The sequence below is a fragment of the Panthera uncia genome (genome assembly GCF_023721935.1).
Source record: "Panthera uncia isolate 11264 chromosome B2 unlocalized genomic scaffold, Puncia_PCG_1.0 HiC_scaffold_24, whole genome shotgun sequence".
Lineage (NCBI taxonomy): Eukaryota > Metazoa > Chordata > Mammalia > Carnivora > Felidae > Panthera > Panthera uncia.
In genome coordinates this window covers 116,600,314-116,620,168 of record NW_026057580.1, presented here as the reverse complement: position 1 = coordinate 116,620,168, position 19,855 = coordinate 116,600,314, and the positions used below count along the sequence as shown (strand labels likewise).

General features: G+C 51.1%; 1 long non-coding RNA gene across 2 annotated transcripts in view; it reads left to right on the top strand.

Annotated features, from left to right (window-relative positions):
• The window catches only part of LOC125939047 (uncharacterized), a 21,135-nt gene extending 6,608 nt beyond the window's left edge, over window positions 1-14,527 (top strand). The window contains exons 2-6 of one of the 2 annotated variants that reach the window (XR_007462918.1): window positions 4,342-4,437; window positions 6,780-6,889; window positions 7,869-7,990; window positions 13,853-13,952; window positions 14,394-14,527. This is a non-coding gene — a long non-coding RNA (uncharacterized LOC125939047). The remainder of the gene's footprint in view (window positions 1-4,341; window positions 4,438-6,779; window positions 6,890-7,868; window positions 7,991-13,852; window positions 13,953-14,393) is intronic. The other variant, XR_007462919.1, reaches the window with a different exon arrangement.
• Window positions 14,528-19,855: the final 5,328 nt, after the last annotated feature.

Below are 19,855 nucleotides of genomic sequence, written 5' to 3'. Positions count from 1 at the left end.
CCAACGTTTTTTATTTATTTTTGGGACAGAGAGAGACAGAGCATGAACGGGGGAGGGGCAGAGAGAGAGGGAGACACAGAATCGGAAACAGGCTCCAGGCTCCGAGCCATCAGCCCAGAGCCTGACGCGGGGCTCGAACTCACGGACCGCGAGATCGTGACCTGGCTGAAGTCGGACGCTTAACCGACTGCGCCACCCAGGCGCCCCAGGTGATATTGTTTAAGGTGGCAGAAGCTGTGAGAAAAGTGTGCTCATCATGAACCATTGATGAGCTTGTTGTGAATCACAGATACGCAGTTTGAGACGGAGATTGGAGGTAAATAAACTTTGTGCCCCCAAAGATCGGAAGGCTATCAACTAGACCCAGGAGCACATGAGGCAAGTCAGATGTCTCTCACATTACGGTGGGTGGCTGTGTAAAACACCTGAAAACCCGGACAAGTGCTTGGGAACGGACATGACCAATTTGGCGGACGACGTCAGCACAGCCAAAATTCCACAACGGGGTGAGAAAGTGAAAACCTGCAACAAACGGGAAGGTCGTAAGTGACCGAAGATCGCGACCAGAAGTGTTTGAGAACGTTAACCAACTCTGAGATACAAACGCTTCTAGAATAAAAGGAGGAAATAAAATACGTGAAGACCTTTGCTTCAGGTGTGACCTTTTACATGAGAATGGGACATAGTCGGGGACAGTGTAGCTGCCATGAATTGCTTGGAGCCCACGCTCAGCTTTATGATTTAAGAAGCATTACATCAAACTTTCAAAAACCCTACTTAAGCATGTAGAACACGAGAACATGCAAAATCTTCACCGTAATTCCCAAACTGAGCCGAGGCCATCGGATGGCAGCTCGCCAGCAACTTGAGGCTTCCGTCCGAAGTGGCGAACGTCCAGCAGAGAACCGCGGAAGGCTGAGGAAGAAAAGACTCCTCCCCAGCACCCTCCTTGGTTCACGCGGGGATCCACCAGCTGGGTACTGATGAAGGAGGAGGAGAAGAGGAGAGGAGGGGGCGTGAAGAGGGGAAGGGGAAGACGAGGAAGACAAGGAAGAGGAATTGGTAAATGAAAAGGAGGCGCGCAAGCAGAGAAGGGGTGCGTCCGGTAAGGCATTGCAACTCCAACTAAGTAAACAAACATCTTCCAGGGAAACTTTCCCAACGTAGATTTAATCACTGATCGTCGCCAACGGCGACCTCTCTACCGATCAAGCCATCCAAAGATCAAACACTCCCACAAATGGAGAGATTATGTGACCATCAGTGACAGTGGCTTATCACCCAATGAGATCCTCTAAAAAAAAAAAAAAATTGTCGCTAGGATCGAGTCACTTTGGCATCCACACCGGGGGGTGGGGGGGGGGGGGGGCTGAGCTCAAACCCAGAACTGCACGTTAGGACGCCTAGACAGGCCTTTGCTTTCTCGCTCACCCCTCTCCCCCTTGCTGAGGGACAAGGGAACCCCCGTAAGTGACAATGTGCATTTCCAGGGCAGCTGAAACAAAACACGTTATTCTGAGGTTGAAGCAAACATGTGAAACGTAGAGTAAAAGAACAATTTGCAAGAATTTTTAGTGAAACATATGATGTCAAGGAAATGTTGCTCTTGAAGTGGGATGAGTCCCTGGTGCCGTGGGGGGCGAGCCTGCTTCCCGCTGACATCAGTGGGGCCTTTTGGAAGCTTCACCCAAAAGTTCCCTTACATATAGTTGTCCCGAGCTCCGTCACATTGCCATTGGAACTCACAAGGGGGCCGGAAAACACGGTTTCTTTTCAGCTGGGCGCCTCGCCCCCCCACAGCGTGGCTGGGGCCCTGTTAGTTAAGGAAGACACGGGTGACAGGCGTTGGGTCCTTAGCCAGCAGCGTTGGCCACCTCGGGAGAGCCCCTGCCACTTGCTGGGCCTGGCGGTGGCTTCGCGCTGGACACTGGGAAATGGGCATCGAAAGCCTGCGACGGGTACCGAGCACTCAGTGACGCTGCTGCAGGTGGCCGGTGCTGAGGGGGCGGGGCTTTGCCAGAGTGACCTTGTTTATGTTTATTCTTGTTTCATTTGCTTTGCTCATGTGCTTTGCTTGGTTTGTTTCCCATAGGCCCCTCGAGTCCCATTGTAAATAATCCCGCAGCAGGCCTGCCCTAGGCGAGCGACAGGTGCGGTGATGTTGTGAACTTAGGCGTCCCCACCATTTCTGTATTTGAAACATTTAGCTGTCCCTGTGTCACCATCGGGTGAATGAACCATAAAAGGCTTTAAAATCTCATCGGCCCCCTGGATTTTTCTGTCTTTTTTTAAGCCCCGAAAATCATTCTTCATTTCAGTCTCGGAGTGGGGCTTACCTTACCGAAGACTTCACCCTCGCTGCGTTTGATGTTCTCTTGCCACATTTCGTCTCACTTGTCACTAAAGTGGATTTCTCCTTTGCGTACTGAAATTCTATTTCTGAGACCTTCCAGTTCCGGAATTTGTCCAAAACTCTTGCTTTTTTATGGTAAGGACTTAGGAAACAAGAGAATCGGAAGTGTCGAATTGCTTTGTTACGTAATAGGCCAATGCGCCTTGAATTTCACGCCACACGTGTCATGACGTTGACCTTCTTTTTGCTCCGAACTGGCCTTTGCTATAAAACATTAATGTATAAATAAGTAGGCTCCAGTATACTGAGGAATAAAAGTACAGGAAATTCTTTATGTTCGCATAAAGATCCTGTTGTGCTCTAAGTATGGGAGTGACGTATACTGCTTGGAGGGTGTGGGCTGGGTGGAGCGATGGCCGGCATTGGGGCTGCGTTGTCCCTGTCTTGCTTGGTGTGTGTGGCCCCCTCCCCCCACCCCAGCCCCGTCCCGCCCCCAGCCGCCCTTCAGGGGTGTTTGGGGGTGTGGCCGAGTGCACGCTTCTGCACCCACATTCTATGTTGTTAACACAATTCAGCGGGGTACCTTTTAAAGGTCCCATTGGCTTTATTTGGCGATTCACGAATCGGGCAGCGTCCCATCGAGCAGACAGAGAGGAGCTCTGAGGAGCTGGACAAAACGGAAGGCTTACGGGCAGAAGAGAGTGGGGACAAGAAACTGATAGGAGTCAAAAAAGCACACTTTCCCTCGGGGACGGCAGATGTCTAGCAAGTACCTAATGGTAGTTAGTGCTGGTCAGGCACTTCCTCACGGGCGGGCTGAAGTCTCCGTTTCCCGGAAAGCAGAAACCCCACCGAAGTCTCAGTTTGGTGACGTGGGGCTTGGCGTAAGTGACTCCATTTTGAGCCTTTTTGTTTAAATAATGTCTGCATCCAATCTCATGCTTCCAGCGGTTGTACCATATTCCGTGGTGAGCGTTCCACCCCGTTTTTCTTACCTGCTCTCACTGGGTGGCTTACGTCCGCAGAGATGACACCAAGGGCAAGAGCAAGTGGCCCGGAGAAGCCAGCGCGGCAGCATCAGATGAAAGAGCGCCAGGCCAGGGACCCCGCACAGGGCAAGCCCGGGGCGTGCAGGCCGGGGTGACGTGTGGTCACGGGAAGCGGGAAGAAGGTCCTGGAGGCAAGAAGGGGCCAGATCAGACCGCCAGCCTCGTGGCGAAGGGTCCCCGGGAGCTGAAAGGCAGAAACGGCCAATTACCCTTATCAGCCAGCATGTATTAAACGTCCCTAGGTGCCAACATGTCACCCACCGCGCACCTTGGCGGGGTGCCGTGGCCTCTGGCGGGCCGGCGAGACGCACGGGGCGTGAGTCGGTCATCACCCAGAGGGACAGGACAGAGGCCCGGAGCTGCATTTCAACCCAGAAAGACCGAGTTCCGGATGCACACGCCCCCGCCCCCCTGCACAGTCAACGGCAAGGCCGAGCGGAGGGCAGGGGGAGACGGGGGCCCGCCACACAGATTTTGCCTGGTTTTCCCCTGGAGATGATTCGAGAGAAAGAAATAGACAAACCCGAAGGAAGACTAGGGAGCGGCATCCCCAAAGCCTGCGAGCCAGCGAGGAGGAACCAGTACGTGCTCTGATACGACACACGATACTGACGTGTAACCGGGTGGCTGGCATCGTGCGTAAGGCACAGTGAGGCCAGTGCCGGTGCTGTCCAACCAGAGGGCCTGAATGGCGGGGGGCAGCATGTAGGGGCGACAGGGGTCACCGAAACGTGGGTGTGGCAACAACCCCGCGCCCCATTTGCAATCTTGGCCTTACGTTCCAGGGGGGACCTGGCCCCCGTCGAGGCGCAGACGTGAGGCAAGTTTCCCAGTTTTTAAGTTGTGGCGGAAATCGGAAGGCCTCCGCGTGGCTGAGGGCATCACCGATCTGCGGCACCGAAGGGTGTGTGTAAAAGCCTGTCTCCTGTTCCCTCTCAGGACCTTCTTCCTCGGCTGGTGGAATCCAGGATAAAGTGGGATAAATCCAGGATAAAGCAGGACGTGGCAGAGAGGCCGGCCCGAGGCCAGGACCAGGTGAGCTGCTCCCGGACACCTTTGCTTGCCTCTCTCACCTCTTTCCGCCCCGGCCCCCCGTCCAGTCGGGCTGTCCGTACCGGAGAGAAGGCCCAAGGCGCTGGGGGTTCAATGTGGAATCTAGAAGAACCCATAGTAGAGAAGAAAAAAATGAAAGGATTCAGACAAATGCTTTTTCTTCTTGTTTTTTCGGTTTTTTTCTTTTTTTCCAGACAGATGCTTTCTTTATCCTGAGAATAGTGACAGAGCCCAGCTGAGTGTTGGGTAAAGGTGACCGTCCCACCCGTGTCTCCACTGACTGAGGCCAGACTTATCTTTACCAATCACAAAGCCAGATAGCTGGGCTTAGTTTCCTAAAGCATGTCAAGATTACATCAGTATAACCTGAGAAACAGTCGGCCTTCTTAAGGTGCATGCGACTTCTTGAAATTCATGAAACGAAATGAACAAACTTTCCCCCAAGGACTGCCCATCATGGATTATGAGCTAGAATTGGACTCTGTTTAATACGTACAGGCTATGGGTTAAGGGGCTCGGCTGCAGAATGCTCCCAAACTCAGGAAGGGGTAAAGACACACACCTGTAATATGCACTCACACGCGCAAGGACGCACAAACTTACACGGCTCACGGAGGTGCGCCTGTTGTCTGTCGGATGAGGGACCCTGACGGGATGATGTTCTTGGCGGCCCATCCTGCCTCTAACATTCTGTGAATATATATGATCTAGAAATCCAGGGATGTGTTTATCACCACGACCCCGACAGCACAACCACACCAGAAACACACACATGCGCTTACTTGGGCCTTTAATTTAGAAAACAAAACGTGTCCTATTGCTAATAGAGTCTACCTTTAAGTTGGATTGTTTTTTTAAAAACGTATTTATTTTTGAGCGGGGGAGGGGCAGAGAGAGAGGGAGACCCAGAATCCGAAGCAGGCTCCGGGCTCCGAGCTGTCGGCACAGAGCCCGATGCAGGGCTCGAACTCACGGACCGCGAGATCATGACCTGAGCCGAAGTCGGCCGCTTAACCAACTGAGCCACCCAGGGGCCCCTATAGTTGATTCTTAAAGCAAAGAATACAGTGGCAAGTTGTTGCCATATGTTTGGGGCTGTCCAAGAAGACCGGTTTGTTTTCCTGAGCCGGACTCGGCTGTACCAGGGTTCCCCAAATGTGCTGAGTCATCGCGGTCACGGGGGCTCTTGGTAAAAACGTGCAGTTCTAGGTCTTTCCCCGAAGACTCAGATTTAGTTGGTCTGTGTTGGGACCCAGGAATCTGTGCTGTTATCAAGCTCCTCGGGTAATTCCTGTGAATGCGGTGATAAGGCAAGTCTGGGACACCCTGAACGGAGTAACCTGCTGTCTCTACTGGTACCCGATTCTGTCTGGACGTAAAGTTCAAGGACGGGTCATGATCGTAGGCGTCTCCGTTGGAGCACTGACTGAGGGTGTGCTTTGCTTTATGTGTAATAATTTCTGCACCAAGGACCGCTGGGGCTTGAAAATGCTCTGCTGTGCGTCCTTCTGGGGCCCCTCATATTCCTACGTGTTCTTATTTCTTGTTTTTCCATCTGTTTGAAATTTTCACAGACCTAATAGTCTTTCATTTGGGATTGAGTTGGATGTAACTTTCTAGCTACTTGTATGGGTTTTTTTTCTCCTCGTTTTCTTAGAGGGGTGCAGTTTATGTGACTACGTTTGGATTTTTAAAATATTATCTCAAATATTATACTTGATAACACCCTTAATTGTGCTTCAGTTAATATCATCCACTTTTTTTGTTTTTTAAGTTTATTTATTCTGAGAGAGACAGAGAGTGAGCAGGGGCGGGGCCGAGAGACAGGGAGAGAGAAGGAATCCCAAGCCGGCTCCACACTGTCAGCATGGAGCCCGAGGCGGGACTGGAACTCACGAACCGTGAGATCATGACCTGAGCTGAAACCAAGAGCCAGACTGAGCCCCCCAGACGCTTCAGTCCATTTGCTTTTTACCAGCCTGAGCCTGGGTACCTCGCTGTCTGTCGGACTCCTGCTTTTCGGTAGAATTAGCCTGCTCTCACGAACTAACTTATCCTGGAGGACCAAGGCCAAGGAGTCCAGGTCTTTGCAGCATGCCCAGAATATTTTGACACGCATCCGAAAGCAGAAGTGTAAACCAGGAAGGATTTGTGCTGGATTCGCTCGTCTTGAGAAGCAGCCCAGTGTGCTGCCCGGGTGGGATAGATCGATCTGTGCGTTAGAGATGTAAAGAGGGAGAGAGAGGAACCCGTCCTCGGCGGTTCTCAATTCCAGCCGTGGAGGCAGGACATGAACAGAAACAAGCATAAAACGTTTGTTTCAGAACAAGACGGTGTGTAAGTCAGAGGAGAAGGAATCCCGAAGCAAAGCATACCTTCGCCGCTTCCGTCGCATGTATTCTGCTTCTCTCGCCAACACGGACTTCTCCAGGAGGTGAGTTCCTTCCTGAATGTGCGGGTGTATGTGGATTTTCTAAACAGTACTTTGCAAACTCATATTCGCTGCCTTGTCACGGATCCACGAGAGAATCGTCACTCTACATAGTGGTAGCACACTGTTCCCCAGTAAAAGAAGGGTCACAGGGGCGCCTGGGGGGCTCAGTCGGTTGAGCGTCCGACTTCAGCTCAGGTCACCATCTCGCGGTTCGTGGGTTCGCGCCCCGCGTCGGGCTCTGCGCTGACGGCTCGGAGCCTGGAGCCTGCTGCGGATTCTGTGTCTCCCCCTCTCTCCGCCCCTCCCCTGCTCACGTCGTCTCTGTCTGTCTTTCAAAAAATAATAAATACACATTAAAAAAAAAAAGATGTCACAAAGGCCAATTGGCAAGAAAGAAGCCGTCAGAGTGCAGATCTAAACAGTAAACCGGAGTAACCCCTGCTCTATGAGATCCTCGGGGACCATAGGAAGTAGCCCTGGGGGAGGGGATCCTTACCCTTGAGGATTGTATAATCATTCCGTCGCGGCTGGAAATTGCGAAAGCATCTTACTGGCACAAACTGAAAACCAGCGTTGCTCTCCCAGACACGCATACGCCAGCAGAATGGAGCTAACCCTCACAAGGCACCAGGGAACCCGGGAGCGGGCCGCTTGGTGAGCGGTGTGCCCCCCGCCGGGCACAGCGTACGTGCAAGGCCAAAACGTGCGGGGCTGCATAATTGGTGGACGAGGCAAACGCAAAACCAAATGTTAGGAAAGCGCACTGGAACAATGGCAAAAGAGAGACAGAGGAGAGGAGTTGTTAAAACCTCTCCATCATCTGCCCCGCGTTCCAACCCCGAGGGCTTTCCCGGGCCCCTCGGTAACAGAGGCAAGCTAGTGTCTCCTGGGACAGGGAACAGGCATGGGGGTGACAGAAGAGACCACGTTCTTGAAGTCAGAGCCTCTTTCAAAGCGAAGGCTCCCTTCTCTTCTGCAGAACCCCACACGCTGAGCATGCCTCACCCCAGGCCACCACGGGGATGTTTCCCATGAAGCGGTTTAACAGACGGCCCCGCCCGCCCGACTGGAAGAATCCTGCAGATTTCTTGCAGCAAAGGAGTGAGTTTCTGGTTGTTTGCAGGGAAGAGCGTCTCCCTTTTAGGGGCCAATTCAGCTCCGGCCATTAGCATTTGAATCGGTCCACCAGGCTGTTTTGATTGAAGAGAGAAACACAGCCTTTGTTGCTGTGATTTAGGGGCGTAAGTAATTTTCCAACCCCCTTTAATCAGTTCACACAGTTGGGGAAATGGTAACATATAGGAAGGGTGTGGTCTGGCCTCGGAAATGCAGATGGGGCTCCTGTCCGGAAGGTTCCCCGTGGCAGCTCCTGGCCCTGCCTGCGGCCGCTCCCTGAGCTCTGGGGACCCCCCCCTCCAGGGGCCGCCTGTCCTTCCCACCAAAAATTGGCTGAATGTCTTCAACACGTTCTCTTTGTTTGGGTTAAACCGACTCAGGTAATCACAGAAACCCAAGGGGCCTCGTCTTCCTGGGCTGACTCGTGCTTCCGGCACACGGATATGGGCCAACCCGGGGGTCCCGTCCGAAACGTGACGGGACGCTGGGCTCCCTGGGTTCACCGGGCCACTTTACAACCTGTCACTGACTCGCTTAGCAGACGTGCTTCTGTGGCTGAGAAAACCCGCCAAACTTTAGGTTTAAAGAGGGGAGACGGCGTCTTGCAAGATCCCGTTGGCCTCGTTTTCCTGCCGCACCTTTGCTCATCTCGTGCGTGTAGACGCGTGGCGGTTTAGGCTTCGTAGCAAGGCAGCGCCTGGGGACGACCTAGCTGGGAAAAGCAAGGTCTTCTCGAAGCTGCTGCCCGTGCCGCCGGGCTCAGAGCCGAGTTTCACGCGGCATGTTGGTATCTCCGTGGACACTCGGGCAGAGGCCTGGGCCGAGCCGGGTGCACTTCTCAGCGCTCCGAGGCTTTAGCTCCGTGGCCCGACGGAGAGTGATGGGTTGGCTGAGTATCCCCCCCCGCGCCCCTGCCGCCCCCAGCGTTGACCAAACACCCCCGGAGGACGCCCGAGCCCTGAGGCCCCACGAAGGGGGGTGCACCGGGACCCCAGACGGCCGTCGGGGGGCGGGCCTTGGGCTCCAGCCGGGAAGGAGCTGCAGTGGTAGCCGTGGAGGCGACGGGAGGAGGCGACGGGAAGATGCTTCACCCCGCTTGGCCCAAGACCGGAGTCAACGACGACACGTTTGCCCCAAAACGTGCCTTCAGAGGGCACCCGCGCCCACCCAAACACACTCTGCCCGCTACCTTGGCTACCGTATTTGCGAGCCACCTTTCCCTCCGCGGGCGAATTCCCTCTCTGAGACTGGGTTCCAGTCTCCCTTTACCTCTTCCCTCCTGTCAGCTAATCCATCACCTCCTCCAGGAGGCATTCCCGGACTCCTCTACCTCTCTCACTAGCTCCTGCCTCAACTGAGGCTGAACTTGTCCCTCGGCGAGTTACGTTCTTCGGCTGTCGGAGCTCTCAGTGCCTCCGAGGCGGGTACCGCGGCGCCTAATCACCTCGTGTCCTCCCGTCGCCGGGCCGGGGTCCTTTTCCAAGAAAAGCAAAGAGTCAAGCAGCTGTTCCCCGGGAGCTGATGAAAGGCCATGTTTGTTTCTTCGTTGGCGTTTGCTGTGTCGTGTGCACAGGGACAAATGGCAGGAGGGGCTTTCAGGCACCTGTCTCATCCCAGCGGGAGAGGCACCCGTCCTGCTCCTGCGCCCGCTGGTGCCCCCAGCCCTGCCCGGAGCCCCCGGGGCCTTGCTGTGGGGCTCACCCTGTGCCCTGCTTCACCTGGCCTCACCAGGAGGAGCACCGGGAAGGAAGGAGTCCCCTGGGACCGGTCAGTGGTCGCTGTGAGGTCTGGAACTTGACCTGGACAGCGCCCAGGGCTGGTGGAGGCCTGAGGGGAAGTCCCCACGAGACACAGTCTCCCCACCTCCGTCTCCAAGGTCACAGGGCGCAGGATGCAGGCCGTGGAGGGGAGGGGACAGCACAGTGACAAACGTTCATGTCCCATTAGCACTGAGAGAGAGGCAGCAGCTCGGGGTGGGGGCGGCGGTGGGGGGGGGGGGATGACGACTGCATTCTAGGCCCGGGGCCAGCTTCCCCGAGGACCGCCGTCCCTTCGTCCCCCCCGAGCGATGAGGGGTTCTCGTCACATATCGCAGCTCAGCGGCTGCGAGGGTCTCGGCTGAGCGGAGACTGACGCCCTCCATCCAGGAGCCACCCCCTCGGGCCATCGACACTTCTTTGGTCCCACACTTCCCGGCTCGAGACCCACTTTATTTTTAATTCTCCGGGTGAGCGAAAGGAAAATGCAGTTTCAGGGGCTACACCAGGGGGCCGGCGGCATCACTCGTCCGTCCGCGGTTGTCTCCCGCGTGGCACGTCGAATGCTTCCCTCACCGCGGCCGACCGTTGCTTCTTCCAAGATGCCTGTGAGCCTCAGGCTCCCAGCAAGAAAAGCTGTTGAAGGCGCTCTAACAACAGCTCTGTGTGTTCAAGGAGTGCTGATCTTGACAGCTCTGCTTCTGTTTGCTTTTCTCTGCTTGGTGCTACCGCGAGCAGACTCCTGGAGAGGGGCAGCTGGTTTGCAGATGTGGACACGGAGGGCAGAGCCGGAGACCTGGTCAGTGTCGTCTGGTCTGAGGCCGCACGGCGAGGCTCTGTCTTCGGGCTGGGGGGATGTGGGCCAGGGGCCAGCACGGCGGGGGCGGCCCGGGGTGAGCAGAAATCTCCAGTGAAAGCTCTGATCAATGCCGGAGGGCTGCCTGTAAGCGGGGGCTGCCGTTTAGAACTAAGGGTGAAGAGGCACATGCCCTGCCCTCCTCCCAAACTGCACTTCCATCCCGGGGCCTCATGTGGGGACCAGAGGACAGAGGGGTTGGTGACGGTGGTTACAGAGATAAAAATAGAATCTTGAGTCTGACTCAAAGACAAAACACGATGTAAACAGCACTTGCCTGTCCGTGTTCTGGCTTCCCTGTCCCTTCCCTGCATCGCCAGGGCACTGCCCAGCAAGGCTGGCACGCAGGGGGGTGGCCGGACAAGACGAGCCCGGGGCTTCCAGGGGACGTAATGCTATTTCTTGGCCGTAAGGAACTATCTCCTACAATATCGAAGGGTATGCGAGGAAAGATTTTCAGATCGGAGTAAATAAACCCACACTTTAATGATCCTTCTGGTCCAGCTTCGCCAAGTTCTGTTTTAAAAGTTGACACTCACACCCTAAATGTCATGTTTGCTTCCTAAAGCGGGACTGTGTGTTCCCAAGTGGACACGGGCAGCGTGGAGCGTGGCCCGGGCCCAGGGGGAGGAGGACGGGGGGAGCGTGTGCCCACCTAGGCGGCGGCCCGCAGCACAGCCTCCCCTCACCTTCCTGAAATGCGACAGTCCAGCTGCTAAAACAGAAGGTCCCAATCGGAAGACGAGAGGACACCAACCAGCCTGGTGTGTGGCATGTGAGTAGTCTGGAAAAAAAAAAAAAAAAATGCCAGAGAGAAGAAATAGTGCAAAAAACCCCAAAGTGCAGTTTTTGAGAATTTAGCGGTGAAGGGGTAACAGCGACCGAATACGAAGGATGCCAGGTTTAGGGGGCAGGTTCCTACCTCAGATCTCCGCCTGAGGCCACTTTCTCCGGGAAGCCTTCCGGGACGCCCCCCAGGAAAAGGTGGGTACCCCGCATTTCCCTCCACTCCCACCACAGACCCGCTCTTTGCCTGTCTGCCTGCCCCTCCCCCACGGTCCCCCCTGTTGGAAACCCAGCGAGGGGACTCGGCCTACCGCCTTCCCTGCGTGCCTCCTGCTTCCAGTTCAGTCGCTGGCAAACAGCAGGAGCTCAGTTAATTTTTCTTGAATGAATGAATGAATGAATGAACGAGCTCCCTCTGGTTCAGTTTTCCACCTATGTCTACGGCGCCCCTTCTCGCTCCGAGGCATGATGGCACCCCAGGCGTCGCAGGGCATACCTGACTCGACTCCCGGCCACCCCATCTACCCACGAGGCCTTTGTCAGGCCCAGCCTCGGTTTCCTCATTTTGCGCAGTGCGTACGGAGATAGCCACGCGAGGGTCTTGCGCGGACTCAGTTGAGTGACGTCTGTCAGGCGCCTTTCGTACCCCCGGGACGTGCTACCAGCTCTTTGAACGCTGAGTTCTTTGTACAACCCGGGTCCCGTGTGTGCAGGCGATGTAGGTAGCGGTCGTCGAGAGTGCCTCGTGCGGGCGGGAGCAGGCGCCCCTGGCCAGGCATCTCCCATCCCTCCCAGCGACCAGGTCCACCAGCGAAGCAGCGAGGGCCCCTGCCACCTTCCAGGGAGACACCCAGGTGCGGCCGGGCCTCTGACTGTGTTCAGCTGCGTTGGGGGGACAGTTGTTTTCAGCCATAGTCCGTCTCAAGGTGGCGTGGCAAGGCCTAAGGCGCCTGGATCGGTCTCTTACAACCCGGGTACCCCGTCAGCATCCGCTTGTCGTTTCGGAGTCCTTTCCAGCGTGACTGAAATGAACAGAATTACTATTTGCATCAAGGCAACTTGTACTTTCGAGCATAACCGTCATACTGTCACCACAAAGATGAAGCTTAGCCCAGAGGCCGGTGACGCCTGAGGAATCCGGTGCACGCTCCGTGCAGGTCGGGAGCTGGTAAGGAGCCGGAATTTGCTCTTAACCCAACGAACTCTGCTCTCCGGCCTCCAAAAAATGTCACAGGTGGCGTTCCTCTGTGGGCACTCGGGTGTAGACCCCGAACTGAAGACGAGACAGGATCATCGGGTACCAGCTGTCCTCTGATCTCTGTTTCCCGGGTAGCCCTCAAATTCTACTCGATTATAGATGTTCTATGGATATTAGTTTCAAGCCAACACATACAGCCCACGTGTGCGCCTCCCGAGTCATTTGTTTGTTTGGCTTTTCACGCGACTGCAGCGGAGATCTTTCTTTCCTGCACGCACACGTAGGCATACGCGCACACAAACCCTCCTTAATACTGATTTGTTTTCATTTCTCTGATAACTGGTTTTGGTGAAGCTTACTTTGTCTTGTTGGCAGCAGACATGGTTTTATCTAGCCGAGATCTGTGGCTCTCAAAACGTCTTCCGAAGCAGAATTGTGGAGTATAAAATGTGAATCCAAAATTTACATGCCTTATTTTCAGAATCTTGAAAACATTTCCGTGAGTTCCCCAGTGCTCAAAATTTCCAGCCTGAGATATAACTGCCTTACGGATTCGCATATCAGAAAAAGAGGTCGGGGTGCCTGGGTGGCTGACTCGGTTGAACGTCCGACTTCGGCTCCGGTCACGATCTCACAGTCTGTGAGTTCGAGCCCCGCGTCCGGCTCTGTGCTGATGGCTCGGAGCCTGGAGCCTGCTTCCGATTCTGTGTCTCCCTCTCTCTCTGCCCCTCCCCCGTTCATGCTCTGTCTCTCTTTGTCTCAAAAATAAATAAACGTTAAAAAAAAATTAAAAATAAATAAATAAATGTTAAAAAACTTTAAAAAAAAGAAAAAGAGGCATAGATATTGTAAGTATGAATGGATAGACAATAAAAAATTTACAAGTGAGACTTCAGAGAGCTACTGAATGGGGAAATCTGTTGGCAAACGTCTAGTAGATTGAGGTGTTTAATGTCAGATTCATAAGCTTGGGGGGTGGAAAGCACTTAAAATATATTTTATATGATTATGTACGTGTGATTTTTCTTGGAGAAAGGATTCACAGGGTGCTGTCTTTAAAAATTAGATTTTAAAAGAGGTCTGTGATCCAAAAATGTTTAATGCTATGAAGTTCAATGAAGTGGAAAAAATCTTACATTTGCAGAAAATACTGTACATTGGTGTTAATACCGTTTTAAGAGTTTATGTGCAGAAAAAATTTAAATATAGTCTTCAAGTCTCTCTCTCTCTCCCTCTGTCTCTTCCTTTAGGATTAACCTTCCAGAACACACAAGGGATGAGCCTGCTCCTTCTAGGATGGCCACAGTACCTCTGACTTTGGAACAAGCAATTCAGACTCACCACGTTGTGGTTCGCTCGTGTCTCTTCTCTGCCCGGGGGTTAGACGATGCAGTTCCCGGGCGAGCAAAGGAGGATTCGAGTGGGAGGGAAAGCAGGGGACGCTGGAGGATGGGAGGTTGCGGTCAGAGCAGGATGCCCAGCACGATCTCTGAGTCTGAGCAGCTCTGGGCAAAGCCCAGAGGTAATAGAGCAAGCACGTGCCCTCTGTGGAGTAGGGGCAAAGGTCATGGAGATTTCGAGGCTGAGAATTAGATGGGTCAGCAGCCTGAAGAGAGGGAGATTCCCAGGATAACAGCAGGGGTTGGTGGGGGGGCGGTAAATTGTTTTCTAACTCCTTGGTGAATAAGCAAAATGGCCAAGAATTAGGGTCCTGAGAGGCGGTGGGTGCACTTGGCCGTGGCACTTGGCCTTTGGAGTTTATATGTAGTTTTCCCCTGTTCTTCGTTGCAGGAGGCCAGGACAGCAAGGCGATATTGGACCAACTACGTGGACCAGGAATGAGACCGTAGCATCACCTTGATGAAAAGGACGAAGAAATGTTGAAACTCCCAAAGAAGCAATTAAATGGCAGATTTCTTCTTCTTTAGTTCAAAGTTATGATAAGCAACAATAACGTCATCCACTAAATAACATATTTGTTATAAACGTAACATTTTCCACACAGAAGCCTAGAACCATGAATGAGAAGACGTAGAAAAAGGAGAAGAATAAAACTCACGGAGGGATGAGATCATAGAAATTAGCAGATGGAGAAAATACCTAAGTATGCTTTATATGGTTAAGTAAGTTTCAGAAAAAAATTTTATATTATGACTAAGCACTAGGAGACTCTAAAATGAATCAAGATGTTTGAGGGGCGCCTAGGTGGCTCAGTCGGTGAAGCATCCGACGTAGTAGGCTCAGGTAATGATCTCACAGTCTGTAAGTTCGGGCCCCATGTCAGGCTCTGTGCTGACAACTCAGAGCCTGGAGCCTGCTTGGGATTCTGTGTCTCCCTCTCTCTCTGCCCCTCCCCCCCCACCCCCCACCCCCCCCCGCTTACACTTTGTCTCTCTCTCTGTCTCAAAAATAAATAAACATTAAAAAAAAGATATTTGAAAAAGAATGAAATACACCTTTTAGAGTGGAAATATAATAAATAAAAACTACTCAATGGGGGGCTAAAGAATAGATTAGACATACCTGAAGATAACATGAGTGAACTACATAGATCAAAATTATCCAAATAATAATATTTGGAATTATCCAAAATATAGCACAGAAAAACAAAGTGACAGAATATATAATAACAGAGAGGTTAAAGGAAACAGAGGCTCTAGTGAGAAAATCCACCATACGTTTAATGCTGGCTTAGTAGAAATACCTGAAAGAATGGGGAAGAAGAAATACCTGAAGGAAAAAATTTAAACATTCCAGAATCGATGAAAGAAAGTGATCCTTCGATCTAGGGATTCCCAAGGAATCACAAGAGCAATACGTAAAAAGAACAGCAAATGTAAAATGAAGTTCTGTAAAGAAGCCAGAGAGAAAAGACCAATCATTACAAAGGAATAACAATTAAAAAGACAGATGACATCTCAGTAGCAACAGTGGGTAAATTATTTCAGTGAGAAGAAATGGAAAACTTAAATAGTCCTATAGTTATTGAATGCATTGAATACATAATTTCAAAAGTTTCTCACAAGGAAAATAAGAAAACTCCAGGCCCAAATGGTTTCACTGGTGAATTCTCTAAATACTTAGGAAATAATGTCATTATCCATCTATGAACTCTCTAGAAAATGTGGAGAGAAGGCACATCCCCCAACCTTTTTGTGAACCCAGCATAAACTAGAAGAAAACAGAAGCTGATCGCATTCAAGAATGTAGTTGCAAAAGTCCTAAACAAAATACTAACAGAGCCCAGTAACATAGAGTTCAATTCAGTAACTTCTTCTCTAATAAAAATAATAGCAAATTATGAATAAGAAGAAAATCACTTAATCTGTTAGTGTATTTAAAAGTATTTTTGTAAAAAAATGTACTTGATGGTGAAATGTTGACACCGTTCCTTTCGAAGTTGGGAACAACAGAAGGATGCCTGTGCATCTCATTTCTATTCAAGATTGTTCTGGAAGTTTCACTAGTATTATAAACAAGAAAAAGAAAGAAAAGCTGTAATGTTTGTAAAAAATTAAAAAAAAAAACAGATTTTTAAAAATAGAAAAGTCCTGAAGAACATAGAAAAGCAAGAATGCATCCTACTTTTCTGGAAAATGAAAGTAATTACCTAGAATTCAATTTGGAAAAATGGACATAAGCCCTTTGTGAAGAAAAAAATGATCAAACATCATTGAGAGACATTGAAAAAAGACCTGAATAAAAGGAAGTGTGATGGTCTTGAATAGAAGTACCGTGCAATTTAAATGGTGTGAGTTCCCCTCAATCTAATCTTTAGATCTAATGCAAGTTCAATAATGTTTCATGGAAGTTGACGAGCTAATTCTGAAGTTCATGGGAAGGAGGTGCCAGCTGGGACAGGAGGGACACACCGGAAACAGAAAGTAGTAAGGGGCGGGGCTTGTCCTACACATCAGGTCCCGATTTAAAGCTCTGTAGCAATTTAGGGGCGCCTGGGGGGCTCAGTCGATTAAGTGTCCAACTCTTGACTTCTGCTCAGGTCATGATCTCACAGTTCGTGGGTTCGATCCCTGTATAGATATGGCTCCTCACTGATGCTGTGGAGCCCACTTGGAATTCTCTCTTTCTCTCCCTGTCTCTGCCTCCCTCTTTCTCAAAATAAATACACATAAAAAAAAATCAGACTCCAAAGTCAGACGCAGAATGGAAACGATGTCTGGCAGATTTGTTGTTGGTCTTTGCTGAAACAGAGGATGATTTAGCGAACGGTGCTGGGACGATTGGTTTTCTACATTGAGACTGGATCTCCGTCTCATCTCACGCACAGAAGTCAATTCTCTATGGATTAAAGTCCTAAATGTAAAAAGACAGGACCATGAAGCTTTAACAATATAAGAGAGTCTCTTGGGCTGCCGGGATGGCTCTCTTAAAGGCACAAAGAATGTAAAATGAAAAGGACAGTGTGATAAATCTGACCACGTTGAAACTGAGATTTTCTGTTCACAAAAAGACATCATCAAGGACGGGAAAAGTCGAGTCACAACGTGGGAGAATGTTTGCTTTTATAAAATCGACAAATGACTAGTACTGGCATTTAAAAAGAACTCCTGAGGGTGCCTGGGTGGCTTCGTTGGATAAGCATCCGACTCTTGGTTTCAGCTCAGGTCATGATCTCATGGTTCTTGAGTTCAAGCCCTGCACTGGGCTCTTGCTCTCTCTCTCTCCCTCTCTCTCTCTGCCCCTTCCCAGCTCGCATGTGCGCGCTCTCTCTCAAAATAAATAAATGGGGGCGCCTGGGTGGCTCAGTTGGATTGGCGGCCAACTTCGGCTCAGGTCACGATCTCACGGTCCGTGAGTTCGAGCCCCGCGTCAGGCTCTGTGCTGACCGCCTAGAGCCTGGAGCCTGTTTCAGATTCTGTGTCTCCCTCTCTCTCTGACCCTCCCCCGTTCATGCTCTGTCTCTCTCTGTCTCAAAAATAAATAAACGTTAAAAAAAAAATTAAAAAAAAAAATAAATGAACTTAAAAATAAATAAACGAACTCTTGTAATAGAATTTTAGAAAGAAGATTCAGTGGGATACTCATAATTCTTTGTAATCAGGAAAATGTAATTCAAAACCATAACATTCTTTGTATACCTATCAGATGGGAAAAATGATAAAATTGGACGAAGGCCCGTGTTGGGCAGGCTGCAAAGCGAGTGGATGCTCGCTCACTGCAGGTGGCCTCTAAAACTGGTTCATCCGAAAAAATTCGGATATTCCAGAAATTCTACAGGTGGATATTAACCCAGAAATTCCCTTTCGAGGCTTAAAACGCAGCTGTGGAAACTCTTGCACAGGGGGCATCAAAAGATACGCGTCAGAATCTTCTCATGGATTCATGAGACTGACAGGGAGATCCGAACCCTGACTAGATTTCTGATGACATTAAGGAATTATTTTTTGGGGGGGTGGTTTTGATAATGGTGTTACGGTTAGGTATAACCGGAAAGAATCCTGTCTTTAAGGGATACACGCCACACTATTTCTTTCACGGGTGAGGATCGGACATCAAAGTGATCTGGAGGTGTAGGAGATGGGGCGAGGGGTCCGATGAAACAAGACGGCCCACGAGTATGTCTCATTGATGCTGGGTCATGAGTCCACAAAGGTTCACCAGGGGATTTACTCTCTAGGCAGCGTCTAGGCCCGCTCGCTCAGCCCCGATGCTGGCTCGCATCACCGCACCGTCTTCGGGAACGCGATGCAGCCAAGAGAGCCAGAGCCGTGGCTCCAGGTAGTGAGGGCCCCCCACCCAAGCGGGCTGACGCACCCCATCTCCTTTCCTTTGCTGCTCACGGGGTGTCTCTAGTTGATTCAAACCTTGTGATCCGAGCCTCTTCACTTGGCTTGTGAACCCTTCTGTTTTGTGACTTCTGCGACGGCTCTGCTGGCAGTGAACTTGAAGGCTGTATCTCTATCAGAGTCGCTTCCCACTGTGTCACCACCGGGCGCCCCCGGAGCCCAGCTTGGCACGAGTGTCTGGGGCTGGGGAGGGGCGTGGAGGAGGAGTTGATTTTGACCGTTGTGTTGAGAACGGACCACAGGGCAAGATGGCTAGGGAAGCCGGATGCAGGTAAAGAATTTGCTAGATTGGGTCCAGGGTTTTAAGTAAGCCAAGGATTATGGCAGACAGTCGAACAATCGCTCGATATGTTTGTATTTTTCCGAACGGAAGGTGTTCCCAAGGGAACTGTTCGGCACGTTGCAAACCCGCAGACTCGATCTTCGGTAGGTCTGTTACTTGGAGGGCTTATTTTCAAAAGACTCAAACAACAAGCGGTGGCCCAGTGTTGGGCACGGAGCCCAGCGATTTTCGGAGGACCTCTCGCACCTCGGTGCAGAGCCGAAAATGGCACCGATTCAAAACGGCATCTTATTAGCCCTCACAAACCTTTGCACGGAGCCGGCATACCTACGTCACAAATTGTGAAAGAAACCCAGGCTACAGATGTCAAGTGATTTTCTCGGGTGATGGCCGTAACTGACCCGATCTCTAATCCCCTACCCAGGCCAGCTCGCCAGCGGATGATTCACGTTATTGCCTGTCGTGAAAAGTAACAAAATTCCCCCATCTTTAAGTTTTAATTAGGTTTTCAATTTTAACACAGTTTTTGTTTTGCCCCAAACATGAGCCAACAAGTTTCCGTAACACTGCCAGGGTCCTTCACGGCCTTCGGTCTCATGAACCTTTCTCGCACCCCGGTGAAGAAGCTATCACAGTAGCGTGGTGTTTCCAAAAGCCTCCCTCTGGGGTTAATGATGATGTCAGAAAGCTAGACGACAAGCAGACGAGCAAAGACCAAGAACGTGATTTGACTCTCCCTACCCCTGTGTTGGAGTCACCTTAGTCTGCTAGCATAATGTGCGATTCTCGCTGTGTGACCCTGGGGAACTTCTCTACCTCTCAGATCTACATTTTCTTTTACTACAAAACATTTTGTTTATTCATTTATTTTTATTTTATTTATTTATTTATTTATTTATTTATTTTTTAATATTTTAATGTTTATTTTTTTTGAGACAGAGAGAGACAGAGCATGAATGGGGGAGGGGCAGAGAGAGAGAGAGACACAGAATCGGAAGCAGGCTCCAGGCTCTGAGCCATCAGCCCAGAGCCCGACTCGGGGCTCGAAATCACGGACCGCGAGATCGTGACCTGAGCTGAAGTCGGGCACTCAACCGACTGAGCCACCCAGGCGCCCCTATCCATTTATTTTTAAAAGTTTTATTTATTTTGAGAGAGAGAAA